The sequence below is a fragment of the Ambystoma mexicanum genome, chromosome 3q (genome assembly GCF_040938575.1).
Source record: "Ambystoma mexicanum isolate Mex_15411 chromosome 3q, UKY_AmexF1_1, whole genome shotgun sequence".
Lineage (NCBI taxonomy): Eukaryota > Metazoa > Chordata > Amphibia > Caudata > Ambystomatidae > Ambystoma > Ambystoma mexicanum.
In genome coordinates this window covers 1,057,078,441-1,057,105,450 of record NC_090926.1, presented here as the reverse complement: position 1 = coordinate 1,057,105,450, position 27,010 = coordinate 1,057,078,441, and the positions used below count along the sequence as shown (strand labels likewise).

General features: G+C 48.0%; 1 protein-coding gene across 3 annotated transcripts in view; it reads right to left on the bottom strand.

Moving 5' to 3' along the window:
- TMC6 (transmembrane channel like 6) overlaps positions 1-27,010 on the bottom strand; it is a 608,423-nt gene that overhangs the window by 379,638 nt on the left and 201,775 nt on the right. Inside the window, exon 1 of one of the 3 annotated variants that reach the window (XM_069655256.1) lies at positions 9,191-9,402. The exons of 1 other annotated variant lie outside the window; for it this stretch is intronic. The gene's annotated coding sequence lies outside the window, so the exon portion shown is untranslated. Of the gene's footprint in view, positions 1-9,190; positions 9,403-27,010 lie in introns of those variants that run through there. One more of the 3 variants, XM_069655253.1, reaches the window with a different exon arrangement.

The following is a 27,010-nucleotide window of genomic DNA, read 5'->3' as shown; positions in this document are numbered from 1 at the left end:
TTGAAATGGGAAATTCAAAAGTACATTTCAGACCGCAAAGAATGGGACTGGCTGGCTTGCATAGCACGGGGTCCCTGGGGGGGGGGGGGGGGGGGGGGGGGGTTGGAGGGGGAGGTGTCGAGAGAGCTCTGATAACCAAGTCCACCTGACTCCCCTCGAACTTCAGTAAAGGAACAGCTACCACAGTGCTCCCATTCATGCGCCCAGCTAAAAGAGCCGGTCCCGGCCAGTCCTTAATTTATGACAGGATTGTCAGGTGCTCAGTCCCAGGAGTATCTGGACCCAGAGACCGGGCACTGGTTCAAGATACTCCTGGGCTGAGCATCTGGCAGTCCTGTCACTCCTGGCTGTGCACTGCTAGGGCCGCCAGGCGCTGAGCCCCAGGAGTATCTGGAAATAGAGACCAAGCACTGGTGCAATTCTGGCAGAGCCAGGAGTGCCAGATGCTCATCCCCAGGACTCAGTATCTTGAAATATCGACAAGGCACCGGTGCCCTTCTGGCAGAGCCAGACACCAGGCACCGGTGCCCTTCTGCCAGTGTTGTTTGCTATGTCTGTTGCCTGGAGCGCTGACTCACACGGCCCTTGCACAGCAGAATGCTTCCGAGGGGTACACCACTTTCCCTTTCTCCTGCAGTGGAGCAATACGGTGTCTGGCTACTGTGACACATGTTTAAGTCTTTGTTTCACGAGCTCCCCTTCATAAATGAATGAATTCAATAGCTGTTGAGCCAACAGAAAGTATTGCTTTAAAATGCAGCACTTTCCTCGGCTTCCTCAAATGTAAGCTTGCTTGCTATTGCCCAATGAGCTAAAGGCATTGCCCCCGCCACGCGCCTCGTGTTTCTAAGCAAAGACATTCCACCAATGAGCCGAGAGCACCAAGAACAAAATTAAGAAATAGACTCAAGAACTACACCAAATTTGAAGATAGTAGCACTAATTATTACAGAGCTTAGAAGCGTGAGTAAAACAACCTGAAACGCTATAATCAAAGCGTGATTTGATTATTCCCTGGAGCAGATCTAGTAACAGCTCCACGGAGGGGGGGGTGGGGGGGGGGGGGTCGGCGGTGAGGGGGTGATCAGCGTTTTTACCGAACTTCTCAGTGGGTCTACAATACACTTGCAGGCCGATTCATGGAATGAATGTGCGCTGCAAAAACGACGCATGCGTGCGAAAACGTGCGATTTGCAGTGAAATAGCGAAAATCGCAGTGCAAGTGCGATTATCGCATAGAAAACAGCGCACATCTATTCATGGAAGTCCGTGCACGTGCAAAATGTAGGATGTGCGCTGAAAAAGTGCGCGGTGCCCGCTGGCGCACGCGGGCACACAGGTCATCGAACGCCGTGCGATAAGGCCACAGCGAATTCGCACATAGCGCGGCGCACATAACAAAAGTAGGCGTAACATGGGGCGTTACACGCAGAATGGGGAACAACTCGTGAAAATGTGGGCGTCACAGGGGAAGTACAGGAGGCAAGTGCGCGGAACGCCCACACGCTCGCCTACAACACGTATTCATGGAATCGAATAGGGAAAAACAGCGCACGACCAAAGACGCGCACAGGCCCATACATGTCCGTCACACGAAAGCAGGCGGTAGCTTCCCTGCGCAGGAAAAAAATGTGCGCCAAATTGTGCGCTAACATAAAGCACCTATATACAGCTCTGATGAATGTCCCATACTGGGCCCTCTTGGACAAATGACGTGCAAAGGGGTACGCGACAAACACGGACACCCGCTGTGTGAATAATAGCGTGTGCGTGTATTTCGGGGGTGCGCGAGAAGTTCTACACGCGATTGTGCTGGGTGCGTGGATTTCAGAGGTGCGCGAGAAGTTTCACACACGCAATTGGGTCTGGGGGAGCGTGTGCGTGTATTTCAGGGGTGCGCGAGAAGTTTTACACGCGAATGGCCTGGGTGCGTGTATTTCAGGGGTGCGCGAGAAGTTCCACACGCGATCAGGCCTGGGGGAGCATGTGCGTGTATTTCAGAGGTGCGCGAGAAGTTCCACACGCGATCGGGCCTGGGGGAGCGTGTGCGTGTATTTCAGGGGTGCGCGCGAAATTTTACACGCGATTGGCCTGGGCGCGTGTATTTCAGAGGTGCGAGAAGTTTCACACGCGATTGACCTGTGCGCGTGTATTTCAGGGGTGCGCGAGAAGTTCCACACACAATCGGGCCTGGGGGAGCGTGTGCGTGTATTTCAGAGGTGCGTGAGAAGTTCCACACGCGATCGGGCCTGGGGAAGCGTGTGCGTGTATTTCAGGGGTGCGCGCGAAGTTTTACACGCGAATGGCCTGGGCACGTGTATTTCAGAGGTGCGCGAGAAGTTTCACACGCGATTGGCCTGTGCGCGTGTATTTCAGGGGTGCGCGAGAAGTTCCACACGCGATCGGGCCTGGGGGAGCGTGTGCGTGTATTTCAGAGGTGCGCAAGAAGTTCCACACGCGATCGGGCCTGGGGGAGCGTGTGCGTGTATTTCAGGGGTGCGCGAAGTTTTACACGCGAATGGCCTGGGTGCGTGTATTTCAGGGGTGCGCGAGAAGTTCCACACGCGATTGGCCTGGGCGCGTGTATTTCAGAGGTGCGCGAGAAGTTTCACACGCAATTGGCCTGTGCGCGTGTATTTCAGGGGTGCGCGAGAAGTTCCACACGCGATCGGGCCTGGGGGAGCGTGTGCGTGTATTTCAGGGGTGCGCGAGAAGTTTTACACGCGAATGGCCTGGGTGCGTGTATTTCAGGGGTGCGCGAGAAGTTCCACACGCGATTGGCCTGGGCACGTGTATTTCAGGGTACGCGAGAAGTTCCACATGCGATTGGCCTGGGCACGTGTATTTCAGGGGTGCGCGAGAAGTTCCACACGCGATTGGCCTGGGCACGTGTATTTCAGAGGTGCGCGAGAAGTTCCACACGCGATTGGCCTGGGCGCGTGTATTTCAGAGGTGCGCGAGAAGTTTCACACGCGATCAGGGCTGGGGGAGCGTGTGCGTGTATTTCAGAGGTGCGCGAGAAGTTCCACATGCGATCGGGCCTGGGGGAGCGGGGTACGTGTATTTCAGGGGCTCGCGGGTGGTTTTACACGCGATCGGGCTTGGGGGAGCGGGGTACGTGTATTTCAGGGGCTCGCGGGTGGTTTTACACGCGATCGGGCCTGGGGGAGCAGGGTACCACTCACCGTCTGCCTTGCATGTAGAAGAACGCGTAGCCAACACCCACCCGCTGTGAAGTAATAGCGTGTGAACCCCAACGCCTGCAAAACACACGCACCGCACCCCACGAAAAGCAACGCCCGTGCGCGATACATCACAGACGCGCATACGCGCTAAGGGCCTTTGGTCCAATGAAATCGCGTATGCATGCTGATGCGCTTACGCGCTAAGGGCCTTTCCTCAAATTACACGCTGACGTGCAGAATTTTCACGTGCCAAATCACTCCGTATCAAGCTGGCCACGCGTAAGCACACGGAAGACCACGCTCCTGCCCAAAAGGCCGAATTACTGCCCCCCAGCACCCCGAGCAGCCTCCCACGAGCCATCTGCTGCTGCCTGCCTGCCTGCTGCCACCGTGCCCTGCCATTTGGTGCCTGCACATCAGCCATCTGCAGGGGTCCAGTTGCTGTGTCCACCCCTGCTGGAACAGAACACTCCCGACTGGGATACCATCACTCCACAGCCCAGCCCCAGGACCCAGTTGCCCACCCACGCCTGCCTCTGGGGTCGCCATGTCGGGCAAACACCATCCAAGACCACTGGCGACCCCCAGCCAGAGGGGCAGAGGGCCACCAGCTTCAGTCAGAAGGAAGTTGGTGTCCTGGTGGAGCTTGTCCTGGGGCATTATGATGCCCTCTTCGGATCACCACGCGCTGACAAGGAAGGACGGGACAGGATCTGGGACGACTTTGTGGTTGCCATCAACGCGGAGGGGGTGGCAACCCGCAACATCAAGCAAGTCAAGAAGCACTGGGAGGACTTGAGGTCCAGGACCCTCATAAAGGCCCGGTGCCTTGTGGAGGGGGGGCCGGGGCAGCATGAGTACCATCCAGCTGAGGGTCCTGGAACGCGTACGCCCAGCGCTCCATGCCCAGATCCTTGAGAGGCAGAACCGTCTGGAGTCGAGCGGTAAGTGGCCAAGCATTGCTGTGTGAGACAGGGCATGTTGCAGTGTGCTGGTTGTCTGATACTTGCCTGTATGTGTGACATAGGCCATGTACACGTGTGTGTGTGTGCAGGGACATCATGGTCATGCATGTGAGACCAGTAATGTGTGAAGCACACGGTTGGTGTATGTGTTTAAATGCAACATGGGGAGCCCTATGCGGAATGGACACATGAGAGCATGCCAGTCTCCGTTCCTGGACATGGGTGGGGGTGAGGGATGGGTGCTGATGCCATGTACATGTATGGTGTCCATGTCTGTGTTTCTGACCTGCGTGTCTGTGACTTGTGAATGTCATGGATGCATGACACATGTCTGTGACAATGTTCAGAATCACTGATGCAGCCTAGTTATCCTTGCATCCACTGTGTCTGGGGTGTACGAGTCCAGATGGATGAAAGTACGTTGGAGTGTGTGTATGTGATAGGCATGACCCATGATGCATGTGAGTCCAAAAACAACATTGTATGCTTCAAGAGTCCCTTGGACATGTTTGCTTATGTCCATAGCATGCGCCATGCCTGTTACTGCATGTGTTTTGCCTGCACTGACTGACCATGTGTTGTGGAGGGACATGATGGAAGTGATCTTTGACAGTGCCACTCATCTGCTATTGCTTCCTGTCTAGGGGACCATTGTACAGTACCCTGATGCTTTTGTTCTATGTCTCCCTCTACACACCGCAAAGTGAAGAAGAGGGCGGAGACGGCACTGTGGAGCTAAGCGGCGGGGATGCCCCCACGGCTGCAGCGGAAGGGGTGGGTGAGCCCCCACAGGGGCTTGCAACGGCGGAAGACGGTGTGGAGCCATCCAGGTTGGTGGTTTCCACAGAGGAGGAGGAGGCCGCTACTGAGCCGCACATGGGGCCTGGTGGGGGCATCCCTGCTGGTGCCAGTGGTGCAGTCCAGGGGCAGGGGCAGGAGGCAGCACAGGTCGCCGTGGAGGTGCCTGTGCATGTCACTGTCCCTGACACTGTGACTGCACCACCATGCACCCGCAGGGATGCCCCATCCCAGGCCCGTCCGCAGGTAGGGGGGATGTCAATGTCATCTGACTCCCCTCCACCTGCGGACGAGGGGACCCCTGGCCGTATGGAGAAGGTCCTGATTGGTGTCGCGTTGCGCACAGCTGTCATTCGTGATGAGGTGCGTGCTTCCCGGGGGGAGCACGCACGTCATCACGAAGAGCACCGTGCCAACGTGGCCCAGTTGGGAGCGGTCATGGTCGGGGGTCTCGTACATGTGTCGGGCACTCTGGCGACCCTCTCCTCCTCTGTGGAGGCTATGCGCCAGTCGTACTCCATGCCGTCTTCCGGCCCAGATGCCACCAGGGCCCCCTGTGGACCTGCCCCGACCAATGCAGCCACCTCGGTGGGGATCCCATCCCTGCCACAGTCGGGAGTCGGAAGTCCAGCAGGGGTGGACACACCAGCAACTGGACCCCAGCAGATGGAGGATGTGACGGCATCATCGGGCAGGGCACGTGCACGACGGCGTCGGTGGATTCCATCAGCCTGGATGCCGTCGTGCTGGCACAGGCAGTTGCGTCGGAGGCAGCGGCAGGCTCGACGTGGGAGGCATCATGGCTCGGGGCCATCAACATCAGGGGTGCAGGCATCGGCCGGAGGGCAGGAGAACCCTGGAATGGGAGTGGCTTCCGTGTGGGAGCGGTTGGGCCAGCAGATAGGTGCGGAGCGGCAGTGGGCAGAGGAGGAACGGCTCACAATGGTCAGGGCGGAGAACTCCATGCGGGGGGCGCTGAGGCGGGCTGAGTGCCTCGAGGGTCTTCGCAGGGAGTTGGAGCTGGACACTGCATTATCCCTGTGAGACCTCGGGGCCAGGGAACATGCCCGCCTCCAAGCCATTGAACAGGAGTTCGATGATGCCCTGGCCCATGACAACAACCAGTGAGCCGACGGACTAGCCCGCTGCCCTTGTAAATAGTTATGTAGTTAGTGTTAGGTTTCCTTTACTTTTTTATTTATTTTGGACCTTTTGGACAATGGACCACATTTTTGTATATAGTTTTTTTATTAGGTAGTATTTTTATATAGGTTTCATTTCTTCAGTTGGGATCATGGACCCTGGATTGTTTATCTGTATATAGTTGACTGTTGGATTTTATTTATTTTTTTGGATTTACCCATGGAGCAATGGTTTTCGGTTTAGTTTTTACCTTGGATTTACTTTCTTGAACTATGACTTTGGACACCTTTCCTTTGGATTATGATTTGTGGTTTTTCATTATTTTACGGACATGCTGCTTTTGGTTTTTGATTCCCATTGTCATTTGTTTATTTTTAATTCCATTTATGCTGCTTTTAATACATTTATTTCATCAAACTTCAATGTGTAGTATCATCTCATTGGTATCATGCATATCATGATATGGGTTTTGAGATTCACTGACACTCATTGGGTGTATGTGAGGGACATGTGTTCATTTCCAAACTTGCAATTGGGGTTCTATCATGTTATTGCCATTTCTAAGTGGGTGGATGCAATACTCGGGTGGGTGTTTGGCATTTGGAGGCCGACCATAAGGGCCAGGGATCTAGATTGTGATGACATGTTGGCTGGGGGACATGTGTGGGGGCCTGGTGGAGGGTGCCCCGCAATGCTGGGGGGTGGGGGTGCAGGGGGACATGAGTGGGACATGAGTGGGGGCCTGCTGGCAGGTGCCCCGCAATGCTGGGTGGTGGGGGTGCAAGGGGACATGAGTTGGTGATCAGTAGTGCAAGGAGACATGTGCCTTTGCTGGGGGGCATGCCCATGTTGGGTGGGCTGCCTGCGGGACATGACCAGGGATGCAGGGTAGTCCCCTGTGGTGTGGGCTGCCTGCAGGGGCCGTGGAGGGTGTACAGGGAACACCTGGGAGGACCCACACTGCCAAATCACATGTAGGACTCCCCGGCACACCTGGAATACACGTACCCAGCCCAATCGCGTGTAAAACTTCCCGCGCACCCCTGAAATACACGCACCCAGCCCAATCGCGTGTAAAACTTCTCGCGCACCCCTGAAATACACGCACCCAGGCCATTTGCGTGTGAAACTTCTCGCGCACCCCTGAAATACACGCACCCAGCCCAATCGCGTGTAAAACTTCCCGTGCACCCCTGAAATACCCGCACCCAGCCCAATCACGTGTGAAACTTTCCGTGCACCCCTGGAATACACCCCTGAAATACCCGCACCCAGCCCAATCACGTGTGAAACTTTCTGCGCACCCCTGGAATACACATACCCAGCCCAATCGCGTGTGAAACTTCCCACGCACCCCTGAAATACACGCACCCAGCCCAATCGCGTGTAAAACTTCCCGCGCACCCCCTGAAATACACGCACACAGCCCAATCGCGTGTAAAACTTCTCGCGCACCCCTGAAATACACGCACCCAGGCCATTTGCGTGTGAAATTTCTCGCGCACCCCTGAAATACACGCACAAGCTCCCCCAGGCCCAATCGCGTGTGAAACTTCTCGCGCACCCCTGAAATACACACACACGCTCCCCCAGGCCCAATCGCGTGTGAAACTTCTCGCGCACCCCTGGAATACACGCACCCAGCCCAATGGCGTGTAAAACTTCCCGCGCACCCCTGAAATACCCACACCCAGCCCAATCGCGTGTGAAACTTCCCGCGCACCCCATAAATACACGCACCCAGCCCAATTGCGTGTGAAACTTCTCGCGCACCCCTGAAATACACGCACACACTCCCCCAGGCCCAATCGCGTGTGAAACATCTTGCGCACCCCTGAAATACACGCACCCAGCACAATCGCGTGTAAAACTTCCTGCGCACCCCTGAAATACCCGCACCCAGCCCAATCGCGTGTAAAACTTCCCGCGCACCCCTGAAATACACACACCCAGCCCAATCGCGTGTAAAACTTCTCACGCACCCCTGAAATACACGCACACGCTCCCCCAGGCCCGATCGCGTGTGAAACTTCTCGCGCACGCGTGTTCCCAAAACCCGTATACACGTTCCCCGCTTTACGTTTGCTGTTTGCCAGTCCGGTAAACTGGTCCAGGGTTGGCGTAGCCCTTTGCGATGGTTTTGCGATCTTGATGGCTTTTCCTTGCGCGAGGGCGTTCTTGGGGGCGTAACTGGCGCTGCTGTAGGGTCGCTGCGCCACTCTGCGCCACGCCTGCTTTTGGATGCGAGAATCCATGAATACGCTGTGCGAGGAAATTGATTTTATTGCACGCGGCTGGCGCAGACATTCGCACGGGCACGCTGTGCGCCAGCCGCGTGCGACACTTTTGTGCGAATTTCCATGAATTACCCTGTTAATGGGAAGCATTCCGGTCTACTGCACGGATACAAATGCAAGCAGCTGCACCGTGCTTTTTGCTCAGCGAGGCCTCCCCCCCCCCTCCGCCCAAAGCTGTCAGTCTCCCCTGTCCCAGCATGCTTGTCTGCAGAGATCTGTACAAACAGAGCAGGCTGCCTGCCTCACCCCACACGTCAGGAAAATTTGGTATCAGCATGTCATTGCCCAACCCCAACCAGAACGGTCTCCCCACACTGCCATGGCGACCGGGTGGCCCCACTGTGTGCAGCAGGACATCGCGTTTTCAGTGCCAGGCTTTTTGATCTGAAAAGAAAAACTGCATTCCGAGACTGCCCGGCAAGTGGTAAAGTGAGGCTGCATGGAATCAGGCGGTGTATACTTTGCGCCTATGCACACACACTGTGCCATGCACGGGTGATCCCAGTGAGCGGGCAGTGCATCCGCGAGACACACCACCGTGGTGCACCGTACACACACCGCTGGTTCTCCCTGCCTTTACCACACGCTTTACGCTGGCGGTCGCTGCACTGTCTATTAGGGACTTGGGTGGTGTTTGCCACCAATAAAGGCAGGTGTTTTCTTTTCTCCGGCGACTGTCCTACATTTCTAATAGAAAAGCAAGAAGTACAAGGCCCGGCAGGATGCAAAATAATAAATACGAATGATTGATGAGCTACTCAAGTCCAACATACTCTCACTCATCCCTTCGTTATATTCTCACCTGAGTTCACGACCAGGAGGGCGCGGAAGCTCCCAATGGCTGTCCCCTGCCCTGGGAGGGAATTATGTTGGGATAAGGGGGGGCCGGCTCGTGCTGCACCACATGTTGACAGGGTCAATAATCTGCCTTCTCCACCCCAAGTCAGAACTCTTGCCGGGAGTGCCCGTGATTCACGCACTGCCCTACCTGGAAGCAGAGAATGCTGGGAGGTGTAGTTTAGCTGCGGGCGGAGGACAAGTGTTGAGTGTTTTGAGGGCGTGCCCTGGGACTGGAAGGAGGGGTGAACGTTCGCGGTTGATGAACTGTGGTTAGAGCTGGTGGACCGTCACCTCGCCCAGAGGCAGTAGAAATGGGCGGGCTGTCACCCACTCCACTTCCTCATACCTCTTTGGCTTGGATTCATATGAACTTTATTGACATGACAAGTTATGTAATTATTTACATATTTCACTGCTGCGTGACTTTACAACAAACGTGCGTTTATGTTTTGAGCGTCTGTTTGTTAGCTTTCCAAAATGCTTTGCTGAAAGAAGGGCAACATACACGCCACAGAGTTAAACTTGTATATTGTGTGTTTAAAGAGGGGTAGTTTCCTCTGCAAACAGTGACACTTTGCATGAGAACTTAGGGTTGCGACTCAACTAGACCCAGACACGGGGTAGAAGGGCTACCGCTTCAAATAGGGTGGGGATCTACCCACTTCCCGTTCTCCCCCAAAGGACACTTTGTGAGAGCTAGTGTCAAGCAGCAGATGGTGCGCTTTAACATACATTGGCTACCGACATTGCCCAAAAGATCATAGGAATTTTTTGTAGTTAGTTATTTAATTTTTATTGGTTTTTGTATAAGAAAAGAGCATTAATACCCCTTTTCCAAGTGGAAAAAAAATGCATGTGGCTAGTGCTTAATTAACCTTAGTTAAGCTGTACAAGTTGTTATGAAAGAATTCCCTTAAGTGCAATTTTCCCTCCATTTGTGAACTTTAAGCTTTTGTTTGGCTTACCTAGCCTGACTTTTTCAGTGGAGCACAGCCTTCAGCAGCATTCCCCTGGGTTTTCCCACATTTGTTATGGGGAAACTGACACCTTCTTCAGGCTGTCAGTACTGGTAAACTATGTTTCCCTTAGTCTTTGACTATGTTGCCAAGTACCTAACATTACCAGGCATAGGGGTCCTTTTGTTTTATGGCCCTCGCCACCCTCTGAGGAATTTTTGGTGTTTGTACAAGTGTGCATAGGACGAACTGATGGAAGCAGTTTACTTTTATAAAGTATTTTTACTTTGATTTTATGGACCATACCGCGTTTACCACTTTTGGCCCAATACTGTGGCCAGTGCCGAAAATGGCCGTGCCACAAAGTCTTTTGTTCTGTCCTTTGGCCATTTTGTCCCATTGCCTTCCCCCAGGTCAAGAGAGCCAGGTATTCCTTATTTGGGCATGCAGCCTCCTGCAAAAACAGCATATTTCGTGGGTTCCTGCATGTCACATGTGCTAGTGCCCAGGAAGAGGGTTGGGACAATCTGGTCCCAATTCACACTACTGGTACCAATATGTCTGGTAGTCATGAATGACTGTAACCACTGTGGCCCACGATTGGCCCACGCCTGGCGTGCATGCAAGAGAGCAGAACTTCCATTGGCTATCTGAGATTTGAGCGCGAACCAAATCTTGGATAAGATAAGGGGCTCTGCATCCATTGCAGGTCAATCAACTGAAATTCACACCGAACTTCAAAAGGAGCCAAGTATCCTTAACGAGAGAGCAGACTCGAGGAACCGCCAGTGATGTGCTGCGAAGGTTTGGCATCCTGACCCCGCTGTTGTCCTGTCGGAACCCTGCTTTTGCATCGTACCAAGAAGGCCTGCTAGGGCGCTTCACCCCGCTGGAGTAGTGGGAACAACTACTCTCTGCATCTCCTATTTATCCTCGCAAAGAGTCCCTTCGGAAGTGTCCCTGGGCCATTCAGTGAACTGTCCAGCTTGAATGTTGGGTATCGCACAGGAACACCGCCGTCGTTTGGAGACTCAAGACTTTGGGAATTGCTTGCTTGTGGTCCTGTGCCCTCTCCCGCCAAAACTCATTGTTCTTGCTCCTCTGGGTTGCGATTTCTGAAAGTGCGCCACACTGCTAGCATTTGCGGTCTTTGTGTCACCCGCTGTGGTGACCGTCACTGAAAGTGCCTGCAGATCTGTCCTACCGTGTCCTAAGATGTGCTGCACCAGAACTGTCTTTCTCCTTTCTTAGAGAGCTGAGTAAAGGCTACTGTCCTGCCACAGATGATCGTCCCATCCCGCAGCCGCTGGTAGCAGGAGCGTCCTGAAACGACAGGGTTAACACCTACGAGCGAAGTGGGCTAGAATGCCAAAGTTTGGTCAGGACTGTCTCGAGTGTCAGTGAGTACTTTCATCACTTACTGGTTGCCCCCTGGCACATCCATCCCTTTTTTCGCACGAGAATCCCTTAAAAGATACCCACCTTGGCTGGGCTAGCCTGCGATCCCCAGCTATTCCTGAACTCCGAAAGTCGCTGTATCCTGAGCAGCTACAGCCCCTTGAAGAGAACCTGCTTTTCATTTTACGCATGGCCATGCATTGTGTACACACAACTGTACTTTGAGCGCTAGGCTACTCACTTCGTGGGGCTGGACTACATAAATTAAGGATTGTTGATGAAGAATGTGATCTGTGTTGAACTGACCCCTTTATGTTGCAGGTTGTGGTTATTTTCTCCCCTTTCATCAACATTGGGCTATGTATGCATATATATATATATATATATATGTATATGTTACATAGTGAATAAGAGCGTGTGGTAATTGTTTTCTAGATAACTGTGGTTTCATGGGGTTAAAGGCCTATAATAAATGTATTTTTGATCTACATCTGTCTAAGGGTAATCTGTGTTGTTTTACTGTGCATGCTCATTATGGGCTTCCCGATCACTCTCACCCCTCCTGAGACATAGTCTTGACCTCCTGCCAAGCTATTGTAGATTAGTCTGGTTGTCCAGAAGGTTACCCCGTTCCACTAAACTAGGGTGGCCTCCTAAACTGGAGTTTAGACATCCATCTTAACAGAAGTGTAACAAAAAAAGCAGTGGAACTATGAACCCACAGGGGTTAGCCGGGTGTTACAATGGGATTGGTCGATGCGGGGCTAGATGTCCAAATGGTTGTGATCGGCAAAAGAGGGGAGTCCTCTAATTTGGTTTTTCTTGAATGCTGTATTCCCTATGGTCAAAACATACTTTAGTTTAGCTTTGAGTGCCTTGATGCATAGTTCCTCCCTTAAGAACTATCTAACCAAACAACAAATACCAAGAGGATTACGCTTCCTGATATTCCCAGATTTCACGAAAGAAGAAGACAAGGATTTGGCGGAAGCCTGGGAGAAGAATTTGAATCAGAGCTCCAAAAACATGCTAGAGTGGCTGGTAGAACATCCATCAGAGAACATAAAAGGGTCATGGAACAGATCGAAATCATCAAGAAAGAGATAACCGACGCTAAAGCACTGGAAGTGACCAAAGAGAAAAATTATCAAAAGATGTATGAAATTTTAAAAGAATATCAAGACGAAATTAAAATGAGAAAATTAAGAAAACTTTTTTGTGATGAAAGAGATTATCAAGAGGACAGGGTGTCCACCTTTCAGGAGAGTTACAATCAATATACTAAACCAGTATCAAGAGGTAGTACACCAAACACTTCGTCTGGTAGTTCTGACGCTGAATCAGAAATAGATGGAGACAGAAGTATCTGAGGACACCAATAAAAATAAGACAGCACATGGTTTCCTCAACCAAATAAGAAGATACAAAAAAAGGAAACAAAAACACAGTTCAAAAACAGGTCAAGTTCCAATTGCCAAATCAAACCGACAAAAAACAACATATACCCGGAGGAGAGGAAAGAGGGGGACCGGTAGACACAGCCAACCCAGACACCTTAGAAGGCTACAGGAGATTAACCAGAGTGGGGGCCAGAGAAGCTGCCAAAAAGAACAAATAAAGGACTTGGTGATGAACTTGTCAGATAAGAACCTAACCACAGACAAAATCAGTTTACTAAATAAGGGATTTTCATTCAAACCAACATCAGAATTTGACACTACAGAAGTACATATAGACATTTTCAAATTTATAAGGAAACTAAAATTAAAAAAAGTACTTTGCTACTCAAGTAAGTAGACAACATGAAGCAGCAGAATTAATAATTAGAAGTGAAGTCACAATTGAAGAATTGGGTACATACATCTCCTCCGATCACTACAGGAAACAAATGATTTTCCGATGCATCAAACATTACAAGAACTACAAATCACACCTATAAATATTGTGCAGGAAGAACTGAAACCAAAATCGAAGTTTTCGCCACAATTTGCACACGAGAACATGCTGGACGCATTATACAAATCAGTTACTAAAGATCTAAACAGCATATCTGATCAACAACGGAGAAGAGGCAAAAAAACCTTTAAGAAACAACCTAACACCGAAAGAAGTACAAGCACTCTGAGCTTTGAGTCAAAATAAGAAAATAGTCATCAAAGAAGCCGACAAGGGCGGGAATATAATCATTATGATTTTGAGTGATTATATAACAATGGCCAATAACCACCTGAGTATACCAAATTGTTACGAAACATTATCGATAAATTCTAAAATGGATATTATTCAAGACCTGAAAGATTTAATCCAAGGTTAGCATCATAATGGACTTATTGCAGATAACGAAAAAAGATACTTATTTATCCAACAGCCAACGCTACCAACAATATACTTATTGCCCAAAGTACATAAACCCTTTCAACATGTACCGGAAGGCCGGCCCATACTCAGTTGTATTGGTTGGGCTACTGAAGCAATTGCAAAATATATAGACAATGTGCTCAGACCAAGAGTACCAATGGTTAAAGCTTATTTGAAAGACACAACAGTAACTGTACAGATTATAGAACAAATCAAATGGCAAGCAACTTACCTTTTAGCCACATGGGATGTAAAAGCTCTATATACTTCAATGAGATACGATCTAGCCTTGGAAACCATAGACTATGTATTCAAGTACGAATCTGCATCACACTACCACTTTGTCTGCATGTTGAAGGAAATGTTAATGGCGACCCTAGAAAATAATAGCTTTCTATTCGACAAAAATTCTATAAACAAAAACGAGGAGATGCAATGGGCGTTAAATATGCCCCTGTCCTAGCGAACTTGTTCATGGGTATGTTTGAGGAGTGATTTATGTCTAGGGACAATGCATACACCAACAATGTAATCAAATGGAGACGCTACATAGACAACCTGTTTTTAATCTGGGACGGAACACAGCAGGAATGAGTGAATTTCATGAGTAGAATAAATCTGAATCAAGCAGGAATTGAATTTACTGGGACCAGTAGTAGAACAAATATCAACTTTCTAGATCTAACAATCTATGTGTCGGGAAATCATTTAATGACAAGAACCTATCGGAAGGAAACAGAAGTTAATTCGACACTGTTTGCCAGTAGCTGTCACCATGAACCCGTTAAAAGGAATATCCCGAAAGGAGAATTCATTAGAGCATGTAGAAATTGCGGCAACTCAAGAAATTCTGCTACAGAATGCAACCTTTTATTTTCCCGGTTTAAAGCCAGGGGTCACACAAATAAATGCATCAAAGTGGCATGTAATAAGGACCAGAAAATAACGAGAGCAGAAACCCTGGCACAAAAACCAAAGAGCACATAACAAGTCAACAAGGTCCAATTTATACCTACCTACTGTGCTAATGATCACAAGATCAGAAAGATCCTTAAAATAAACTGGCATTTGTTGAAATTAGACCCATACATTTGCAATTACGTGGAAGACCATCCATCCATAATTTACAGAAGATCAAGAACATTCAAAACAAATCTGAGTCCATCATTACTTCCGGAAGTTAAAAAAGATGCTACTACCACATGGTTACAACAGCCTAAGACAGGCTTTAGGAAATGTGGCACATGTTCCATGTGCAGACATGCCCTGGACAGTACAGATATATTTAATTCAGGTGAAGATCAAAGACCAAATCAACTGTCGATCAAAATGTGTAATCTATGCAATTATATTCACCTGCAGACTTATCTATATAGGCAGCACAATTCCAGAACTTCAAATGGAAATTTGTAAACATGTGTCTTCGGTTGGAAGCCAGGACACAACTTTACCCTTGGTAGAACACTGGCAGCTAAAACATCAACTAAGTGACAAAAAGGAAATAAGATTTATAGGACTACAGAAGGTCACCCTGGGCTGCAGGGGCGGGAACAGAGAATTACGCTTACGACAAGAAGAAGAAAGATTACTTTGCCATTTCAGAACAGTGGAACTGGGTTTAAATTCAGACAATGAAATGGCATCTTTCTTGTAGGGACCATTTTGGAGTTTGTAGTCCACACATAGCTATTTGACATGGTCACAATAATGATGAATTTAGACATTCCCTCACTCAGCAGGGAGCATACATTTAAACCTGTGTATTTAAATGCCACAACACACATTTGAGAAGTTTCAGAATATATTTCAACCAATCATTTTACTCTTACAGTAGAGGTTTCATCAGGCTTGTAATAACAATATGCTAAGAAAGAACGAATACTAGCAAGCAAATGCAATTAGAATCTGTGTGTCTTCGTAATCGGATCCATGTAACAACCACCTGAATGATTAGATTAGTACATCAAAATTGTGAAAGAATCCCAAGAGTAGTCATGCACCATTTTCCCCTCCATTTTAGATGGCAAATACAACTATAATTTGTGTAGTTTTCAAATAAATCGGATTCATACAGCAACAATCAGCATTACGATACCAGGACTCCCAGATGTAAAAACATCATTACGCAATCAGGCCTTTCTCTTAACACGGCCGCCGCATTGATAACATACTTAGATGTGATTAGCTGGAAATGCAACTACAATCTGTGTACATTAAAATTGGATTCATGCAGTAACAATCAGTGCTATAATACCAGGACTCATAACTGTAAAAACATTGATAGACAACACTAACTGCATTTTGGTAGTTCTCTTAACATGGCGCTGCCTTGACAACCTATTTGGATGCACATGCATCGCTTTATAATAACCACGTTACTACCCATGTTTTTCTACAACTTAGTTAGCAAATGCAACCATAATCCATGTGCCTTTCCTAAACTGAAATCATGTAGCAACAATTAGAGTAACTTTAACAGCTCTCCCAACATTGTAATAACCCTGAGAATAACCATGCACCCAAGATACTAGTAACTACGGGAAAGAAATTGCTACTTAACATTGACTGCATGATGGCAGTTCCCAAAATATGGCCACCGCCTTGAGCAGAGTAAATGAGACAAAGAAAGGACCACATTAGGTACTCTAGGAATGGTTAAACACTAACAAAGGCAGTCAGCGTCTTCCTTAACAACCGACGCGAGATGCAACAGGATTACATAATTTGCAGGTAAGCCCTCAGAGAGGCAGAGCTACACCCTACTGATGAGGTTCAACCAGACCGAAACACGTTTTCGTGTTTACGAGTGCTGTTGGTACTCTTGTTCAGAGGAGAATTGCCTAGCATTTCGGTGCTGGACTGCCCCAAGGCAGGACAAAGACTGATATGTTTGGGATATTTCTTCTCTGTGAAAGATAGTGAGCTAAAGACTCTGGGTAATGCTCTTGTAACCAGGACTAATGTCTGGCAGAGAGTCACCCAGGACACCCCTTGTTATTTGCATATTTCAAGTAACTTTGGGTCTCACCCTAAATTACTAGGGGAATCCAGACGTGGACCCCTTGATCACTATTCCTAGAGTGGCACAGTTACACCCTACTGATGAGGTTCAACCAGACCGAAACACGTGTCTGGGGTTGCTGTTAATGGGATATTTCTTCTCTGTGAAAGATAGTGAGCTAAAGACTCTGGGTAAGGCTCTTGTAACCAGGACTAATGTCTGGCAGAAAGTCTCCCAGGACCCCCCTTGTTATTTGCTTCGAACAATAGCACTACAACAACACCAAAATTATATTAATGTTGACTTTTGTTATACCCTAGGTGGGATTTAACCCATGACATTTAATTCTCTCACAACGCGGATAGAGAATAATATTAGCGGAAGATAAGGGTAAGAGGTGGGCAACCACCGGAAACTTTATTTTGGGAAATAAGGGATATTAGACAAATAACATTGTGTAGATTTCGTTTTAACATATGCCAATAATCTGCTGTTGTCAGAATACCAAAAATTATACATTCAAGTTCAGAAATAGGCACGATGTGAAAAATTGTCTATTTAAATGAGAAGGAATTAAATAATTTGAAAAGAATGTGCAATCGGTTTGACCTACAACAATCTAAATGTACAGTTGACTTAGACTTAATCTACAATTATGCTCGGATTATGCTTGTTCAAACCACCAACGTAGACACCTGGATGATCGGTTGAATTTTGTTTTATTATAAAAGTCGTCTCGTTCAACCAGTTGGCAGCTTTCAAAATGTCTTCCAAACGTGCCCCCATCCTGAATGCTGTGGATACCATCGCACCCCTGATCGAATGTGCCCCATATTGATCCATATCAATGCCAGCCTGCTGCATGCCCCATTTTACCCATCCTGCCAAAGTAGATGGAGAAACTGCTGTAAATGGCTTCTTGACAGCTATTAACAATTGGGATACCCTGCGGGTCTGAGCGGTGTTGACACAATTTCATAGGCCTTCAGACATCTAAATGCACACAGTTTAAACCGATCTAGAAATGCTGCATAATTTACTGTCCTAATCCCAGTCTTTGTCCTTTTTTCTATATCAAAAGTGACACTTGTAGGCGAAAAAATACTTCTATCCACCTATAATGCCTGACATTTGAGGCCCGAGGTACTTTTGCATGATATGAGGTAAAGTAGAGTAGTCTATTTTGCCTATAAAGCTTTCCTCGACAAACCTCTGTTGGGAGGCCATGATTTGCATAGCCTCAACACTTCACTAACATCCCAAAGACACAAATATCTTGGAGTTGGTGGCTTCATGATTTTTATCCCGTTAATCAATCTACATAGCAGCGGAAGTTCCCCAATAGGGTTAGCTTCCACTCTCTCATGTCCAGCTGAAATTGTTGAATGATATGTGGTGATTGACCGGTAAGCTTTACCCTATGCCGCCAATGCTGCAAGACAATTCTCTATGCGAATTATATCTGTTCGAACAGGACGAATGTCCCTCTCCAGGTATCAGCTATACCACATAGACCAGGCACCTTTATAGGCTTTCTTTGTTCCGGGAGCCCAGGATTGTCTGATGAATTTCTGGCTTAGGCCAGGCTCTCCTGAAATCGCCCACACTACTAGATTCAAACTCCTTATCTGAACCAAAGGATGAAGCTCTCATGCTGGTCCCTTTAAAAATAGATTGTATCTGTGGCAGTAAGATTGGTATGTCATACGACATGTCTAATAGGTCCGGAAACCAGGCCTGTCCTCTCCATTCCAGAGTCACTAATACTAATCTCGCTTTTTGTCTCTTTACTTTTTAGAGAGTTTGCGTTATAATGGAGGGAATGCATATGCTGTGGCTGGGCCCCAGACTTTGAGAAAGGCATCCGTCGCTGTTGCTTCCAGATCCGTGTCTAGCTGAAAAACCTTGCCAGCTTCCTGTTCAGTCTCAAAGCGAATAGGTCCATCTAACAGGGGCCCTGACGTATCATAATTCCCTGAAACACTGTCTCGTCCAGCTGCCAATCACTGGAGACTCCAGATATAATTTCTTTCTCCAAAATTGACTTGATTTCTTTCTTTCTTTAATTCACCTTCTCTAGAGGCAATCTGAGGGCTGCCTGCTCAGTGTCCACTATGAAAGCTTGGAACTACATTGATTAAGGCGGCTTACCTCCAACTTCTCCCAGTTGATCAGAAAACCCAACTGTTGTAGTAAGCCGGTCGTGGTCTTCACCTGCTCCAAAAGCAGTTCTCTGTCCTGGCCCATTATACATATGTCATCCAGGTATATAATCAATCTGATGCCTTGTTCCCTGAGATGACAAACCACTGGTTTCATCAGCTTGGTAAAGCACCAAGGAGCCGATGCCAGTCCGAATGGGAGTCTTGTATACTCCCATCTCTGTCCTTCTTGAGAAAATGGCATAGTTGACGCTGATTCTGTGCTATGGGGATCATCAGATATGCATCCCTGAGGTCCACTCGGGCTAGCCAGTCCTCTTTCTGAAGTATGTCTCTCAAATGATGGATTCCCTCCTTCTTGAAATGTCTGTAGACCAAAAAGGCAACCAACGCCCTGAGGTTGATGTCTGGTCTGACTTTGTTTAGTTTAGTTTGTTTATATATAAAGCGCGTCCGAACCCTCAGGTAGCTGGGCGCATAATCATGTGCACAGCAGAGTTACATATTGTTGCACGAACATCATAATACAACAGTCAGAGCATACATTGGTCCAGGCTCTGAATGTTTACATACAAAGTAGAATATACCGGGAAGATTATGTACAGAGCATAGGCACAAAATAGTTACAGTGGCGAGTGAGGACCGGGTTACAGGTTGGTCCTGAATAGGCTGTAGATAGAATAAGCATTACTAGTTGCAATGCAATTATATTGCAGGTAGAGAGCGGCGGCTGGCCGGTCGTGTCGGTGAGAGTCTAGATGTCTAGGCTAGTAGCCAAGATTTTACCATGGCTCTGAATGGCCAGAACGCGGTTTCCGATCTAATTGTAGGAGGGAGGGTGTTCCAACATTGTGCTGCGAGCACTGGGAAACTGGAGCCTCCTGCTGTTTTTAGGTTGTAGTTAGGGATCTTTAGTTGGTGCAGGTAAGGGGTTGTGGTGGGTCTAATGGGGCAGGGCCTAGAGAATTTGTCTGAAAGGTAACGTGGGGCAGTACGTGACAGGCACTTGTGGGTGATGACCAGGGTTCTTAGCTTAATTGCCTGCCCCTTACTATAAACATGTTGTTAGGACAGTTTTTCTGAACAGTTTTTCTGAAGTCCACTAGGGTTTAGCAAAACCATTCAACTGAGACAGTACAAGACTCCGCTCTTAGTATAAGGCTGTAAGAATAACAAGTGTTCAAAAGTGACTTACTTGTAAAAGAAGTTGGTTGGTAACTATAACTCTGAGAGTGAACAGTTAAAAGAGTTCTTACTTACCTTGATTTTGTGTTGCACTATTCTGAAAAGTATATAGAAGGGAAAGTTATTCACCTGTGAATTGGTTGTGCCTCTTCCCCAAATGTAATGCTGCTGGTTTCACTTTACTATTCCTGTTAGGATCCTGTTAGGATAAATGTATGAGTGTGCCCACTTGGGTCTTGTTTCCCCCTGACTTGCTGTTAGCCTGTCCAGAATAAGTCTGCCTTAAGTTATACTTACCTCTTAAGTTGCTGATAGCTTCTTTAAACTGTATATAGGTTTTACTTACCTTGTATTAGCTGTGTGCCATCCTAAAAAAAGTTAGAGTTATGGATTTGGGTTGTTTGACCGAAGTGAATAGATTTGCGACCGAATTGGCCGTAGTTAATTGTGACGCAAATCTGTTTTCACTTCAGCAAAACAAATAAACTCTTGCCATACACCATATCCCCCAACTCATTCCCCTATCTACCTTTTTGCTTCCCGCCTCCACCGCTGCTACTCAGGCACCCCTGCAGCGTCAGATTCATCCCTCTAACGTGGTTCGGATCTGACGTGGCATGGCCCCTTTCTTTTTTTTTTCCTTTTTCTTTAAATCTTTAATCGGTTGGGTGCGGAGGACACCCCCGCAAACCCACGCTGACATGGAAGTGAACAAGGGTGGGAGGGCACCCCCACTCCAACTTATTTTACAAGTAAGTCACTTTTGAACAATTTTATTCTTTTCAAAGCAGAACCCTTTTCTTCTGCAGTCCTTACTTATTCTATAGCATGAGTTCACTCAGAGGCAGAAGAGGGACTGTAGTGGTCTAGGTGCCAACTATAGGCAGGGTGTGACAGGGTTCAGATGCAGGCAAAGTCAGAGTTCCAGGAGAAGATTGTTCAAACAAGTCAGTATAACTTTATAGCTAGTTGAGAGTCCAGGGACTTCAGAGAGGACACTGTAGTAGGATTCTGCAGTTGGCCTGGATGAGTGTCCTCCCAATCACAGAAAACACCCCAAAGCTATACAGAAATCACAAAGGCTTAAGGTACGTAAAATACCCCAGCCAACACAGTACCTCAGCACAGAAGAAGAGTTGCAGCAGGATGACTCCAGGATCTGCAGCCAAAAACCTGGTCGATGAATTCCTTTGTCAAGAAGACTCAAGACAGGATTTAAGAAGGCATTTTGCAGAAGGGATCATGGGAGAAGGCACCAGTCAAGAGTTTTCTCCCAGCTGGATGCAGCTCTGTGGTTTTGGCACCCTTTCAAGAGCCAGGACGAAGACTGAATATCGCCAGTCAGATTGATGTCGTTTACAAGGTCCAGCACTCTGCCTAGGGGACTTTCTGGACTCGATTAATGTCTCTGGAGTTGCAGCAGGATGCCCACAAAGTTTCAACAAGATTCGGAATTCAGAAGACCATGCACCGCACAAATGCTTGAGGTCCCAGGGTATTGGGGTGTTGCAGCCTGCAAGGTCACAGCATGACGTGGGATGGCTCAAAATGCAGGTCCTCCTGAGTACAGTGGTGTTCACCATGCTCTGGGTCATGGTTGTAGTTCTCGGAGTGCCCAGGTCGATTTCAATGAAAAGTAACAGAATGCTCCGGTTACACAGCAGGCTTTCCCGTCGCTGGAAATCGTTACAGCCTTTGTTTCTTCATCTTCCTCTTCGGTTTCAGTTCCAGTGGTCGACTACCTCTTCAGCTTCCAGGATTGGACTTTATGCAGGCACCCATACAATCAAACAGCCATGCAACATTCAAACTTGGGGTGTTGGCAGTCCTTTCAGGACAGCCAGCCTCCCAGTTTGAACTGAATTCTCGCAGCCAGGCTGGAAGACAAAGGGCTTCCGAGTTTTGGACTCCTCCCTCACTTCCTGCCTTAACAGACACTCTGGAGCCTGGGAGGGCTTGACCGAGTACTTCCGCTGAAGATAAAATGGCAACAAAGGATTTTCCAACCCTGGAGGTCAGGGGAAGGAACAAGAAAGGACAAGGAAAACTGAAATGGCGAAAAAAGATGACAGGGGTGATTTTGGTAAAAATGAGCTCCCATGGGTGCCTTTACCGGGGGTGATTTTGGTATAAATGAGCCCCCATGGGTGCCTTTACCGGGGCTGTGGATAAAGCCTGCGGTAAAGGTGCACAAAATTAGTAAAAAGGTTCACTGCCACCAGACATTAAAGGATAGTTCCGGGACTTTTTTTTTATTGTCCCTACGGGTCGGCCATGTGTTTGTAAGCATAAATCGGTAGATCGTAGGAAACTTTCCTATGGACCTTACCCGACTTTTCGCCCATTATCGCACTCGAAATCAGCCTCCATTTTGTGATAATCCTATCATTCCGCCGCATCGACCTGGCTCACCTGCCTTTGCGGCACTAAATCAAATCCCCCGCCCCTGAGCCTGACATCAGCAGACGCGTACTGCCCATTTCAAGCACGTCTCGTGTCAACAATCGCTGCGCCTCAGCTATTGACGTGTTGCCATGGAAATGGCAGGACGCCTCTTTCCCCAATAAGTATAAACAGACCGTTTCACAACACACAGCAGCAGATTTTCGATTCCATTCCTCTCTCTGTGTTACTTTGAGTATTCTGTGACTCGTTTCAGTGCTCTGGTCAGCTACCTTCGCCGCTTGTAGCCCGTGTGAACACCTGTACCATCTCTGTAAATTATTTTACTATCTTTACCGCACAATGGCCACAATAATGCCGTATATGTACGAGCCCGAGTACACCGAGGAAGAACTACTGGAAAGTCAAGCACGCGAAAACGATGGGGATTCGGACGGCAGTTGGGAGGACCAGTCAACGGATGAAGAGCCTGGACCATGTCGCATGGACGGCGTCTCCACCTGGTGCACGTGCAATCGGTGCGAGCTAATGCCAACTGAGGAGGAGAACTGCTGCTGCCGTGAAAATTCCGGGTGCTTGGCCTACATTTCGGAAAGCGAGCAAAGTCTGCAGGAAGGCGAGCAAAGTCCGCAATGCATCACCGAGCTGCCAGAGTTCAGGGAAGCCTGCCTCTCACGGACCGTGTTGAGGATGATGATGGTGCTTATGCACGAACTTCGCGGCACTGTTCGTCCGCGTAATCCGAGTAACGAGTAAGTATACTCTGTTTGTGATGTCAGTGATGCCACCACTATTTCATGGTCGTCTCCCACATATAAAATTACATTTACATATCATTCGAACGCATGTAAATTTGTTCCATATAGTGCATTTTCTAGATATAATTTTTTTCTAAGAAAAATGACATGTGTTACCTGAATCGACATTGATAAGAAAGTTTGGTCAGTTTAATACAGTTTGCATCTTTTTTTTTCACAGGTGGTACAGGCTGGTGGCCTATCGTTGCTTCACTTGGTGGCTTCACGGGAGGCTCGGACACCGCGTTCGGAGAGTAATACCTGCCTGTGCGGTACTTGCCATTAGACAACATTTCCCCAGTGACAGTGGACAATACCGCGGATTTTCCCTCGATGTGCTGCAACCTCAACTTTACAATGTGTAATGTTTATTATTTATGTTTAATTAAAATCTAAAATAAAGCCCAACATATATTTTAACAATGGTTGTTTTGATTTTTTAAATGAATCTAGTGTATATTCTCCTGGGAGGGTGAGGTATTTATAAACTCACCCCCCTGCATTCCATGTAGTAGATCCTGCAGCCATCCTCTTACATTCAGTTAGATGGCCTCTCCTTGGTGAGGCCCTGCGGCAAACGGGTCTTGTCTGCACGACCACCGCCCCGATCCACCCCCCGCCCTATCAAAGGCAGTTCGCACCGGGGTACTTGTGCTGGCAAGTGGAGCTGTCAGGGAGCGATAAAGGCCAAGAGGTGCCAAAGACCATGTACACTTCAAAGTGGTCTATAGAGCATGGGTTGTTGTTCCCATGTCTACCTCCAGACCCCGTGTCTCCTGCCAAGCATCCCCCCTCACGCTGGACGGCCCCCTGCAATCCACATAAGTGTGTCTCCATTCACGAGTCTTCCTGTGTCTTGTCTGCACGACCACCGCCCCGATCCACCCCCCGCCCTATCAAAGGCAGTTCGCACCGGGGTACTTGTGCTGGCAAGTGGAGCTGTCAGGGAGCGATAAAGGCCAAGAGGTGCCAAAGACCATGTACACTTCAAAGTGGTCTATAGAGCATGGGTTGTTGTTCCCATGTCTACCTCCAGACCCCGTGTCTCCTGCCAAGCATCCCCCCTCACGCTGGACGGCCCCCTGCAATCCACATAAGTGTGTCTCCATTCACGAGTCTTCCTGTGTCTTGTCTGCACGACCACCGCCCCGATCCACCCCCCGCCCTATCAAAGGCAGTTCGCACCGGGGTACTTGTGCTGGCAAGTGGAGCTGTCAGGGAGCGATAAAGGCCAAGAGGTGCCAAAGACCATGTACACTTCAAAGTGGTCTATAGAGCATGGGTTGTCGTTCCCATGTCTACCTCCAGACCCCGTGTCTCCTGCCAAACATCCCCCCTCACGCTGGACGGCCCCCTGCAATCCACATAAGTGTGTCTCCATTCACGAGTCTTCCTGTGTCTTGTCTGCACGACCACCGCCCCGATCCACCCCCCCGCCCTATCAAAGGCAGTTCGCACCGGGGTACTTGTGCTGGCAAGTGGAGCTGTCAGGGAGCGATAAAGGCCAAGAGGTGCCAAAGACCATGTACACTTCAAAGTGGTCTATAGAGCATGGGTTGTTGTTCCCATGTCTACCTCCAGACCCCGTGTCTCCTGCCAAGCATCCCCCCTCACGCTGGACGGCCCCCTGCAGACCGCATAATGCCACGACATATACACGTCATTCATTCACAAACACACCCCTGTTTCGAATTCTTTATAACCCACTTCATATTTCTAATGAGAACTTCTTTGCGCTTTGCTAGTCAACCCGTGAAGGTGCCGGTTATCTGCTCTTCGTCTCTGTGAACTTCCGTGACCACTTTGAGCAAACTCGTCAGTTTGCAACCTGTGAACTGCTCCCTGTTCTACGACAAGAAACTACTCTGATCCCTGCATCTAACTGTTTGTTCGTCAAGGTAAGTCCATGTACCATAATCATTTTGCGTCCAATTTTTTAATTTATATCTATTTGCTAGTAGTCATCAAATTGCATCCATGTTTTCTTTTCGTTCACGACAGTACATGCAAGGAACTAGTCACATGTTCTGAGTTTAGTCAAATTACTTTTTCTATTTTTTGAAAGTTATTGAAATACTTATCCGCATGTGAATAACATGTATAGTTCCAAGAACCAAAACGGACCTTGCATTGAACCTTTTATGTGTCATTTAATGTTTTAACACATTGGTATTCATAGAGAATTGTTGATCTTTACTTTTCAGAACTTTCCATAATGCCTGCCTGTTCCATTGGCGGTTGCCCTTCGAAGACCCATAACAAATCTGAAGGTACTATAATGCATGTTTTCCCTAAGACAATAGATCAGATAAGAGAATGGGTCCGATATTGCGGATATCCAGCCTCTGAGATAGAAAGTAGAGTCCTAGAAGTCTTTGCGGACAAGAGGGGTGATCGATACCGCATCTGCAGCAGGCACTTTAGCCCAGACATGTACTCCACATCATTGCTAATAAGGACGAAAACACCGCGAGCGAGGCGAAAATTGCTCTCAACCGCTATTCCCACTCTATTCGTCCACATCCCTCCACTGGTGAGTCAAGTTTACGTATTTATCTCTCGGCATTGCGGTAGTGTGTAGCATTAGCTAACAATAATTTCCCCATTTATGTATCCACTCAATATGAAGGCTGAAGATTCTCCATCCGTGTCGTTATTGCAGTCATCAGCCACTTCAAGCGCCTATCGGGTAATCTTACTTAGCTATTCTGACACTGACTTGTTTTAGGCATGTAAATCAATAGTTTTAATTGATCGTGTAATTATTTTACCTAATGGTACACCACAGTACTCGTCCTCTAGTCTTTGTTTTCAGTTATAATTATTGTTATCCAAAATAATGCAAGTACTGTCTTTCAGGGAGATGCTGAGGAGTCCAACGCATTGACGACAACCGTAGATGTCACTCAGATGCTCGAGGTACGTTTCCGGACAGTTCCATCGATGGAGATCATCAGATCTTGCATTCTTGTAGCGTGATTGTTACACACAATGTTTCTTTCGTTTTTAGCCATTGGTATGTCCTTCTGTCGTCGCCCTCCTATGTGTCTTCTTTTTTCAATATTGTGTTCATTACTAATGAAAGTCCTATGTTTCAGGGAGTCGATGGAGCATTAGTCCAAGAGGAAGGGGGAGCATGCAGTTACGGGTCGGCGCAACAGCTTGCAGAAGTGTGCACCGCAGTTACAGCGTCCCTTGATGTTCTTATGCATTTCGAGGTATGGATACTGACAGATCAATCATGCGAGATCAAATGACGTGATTACATCCGCTATACTTCCTTCTTTATTAACGCAAGTACAATGTTTCAGGGAGCTGACGGAGCTTCTTCAACAAGAACATCACCCCTAGTAGTTGATGCAGATCTCTGGGTGGTGACACTTCCAACGATGGAGCAAATCGAATCATATTTAGATATCCATTATTTATTTTAGACAACTGATCATTTGTGCAGGTCTATTTAGATGAGCCGTTGACGCCTGCAGAAAGTTTATGTTCTTTTAAACAAAATAGAAAACCATA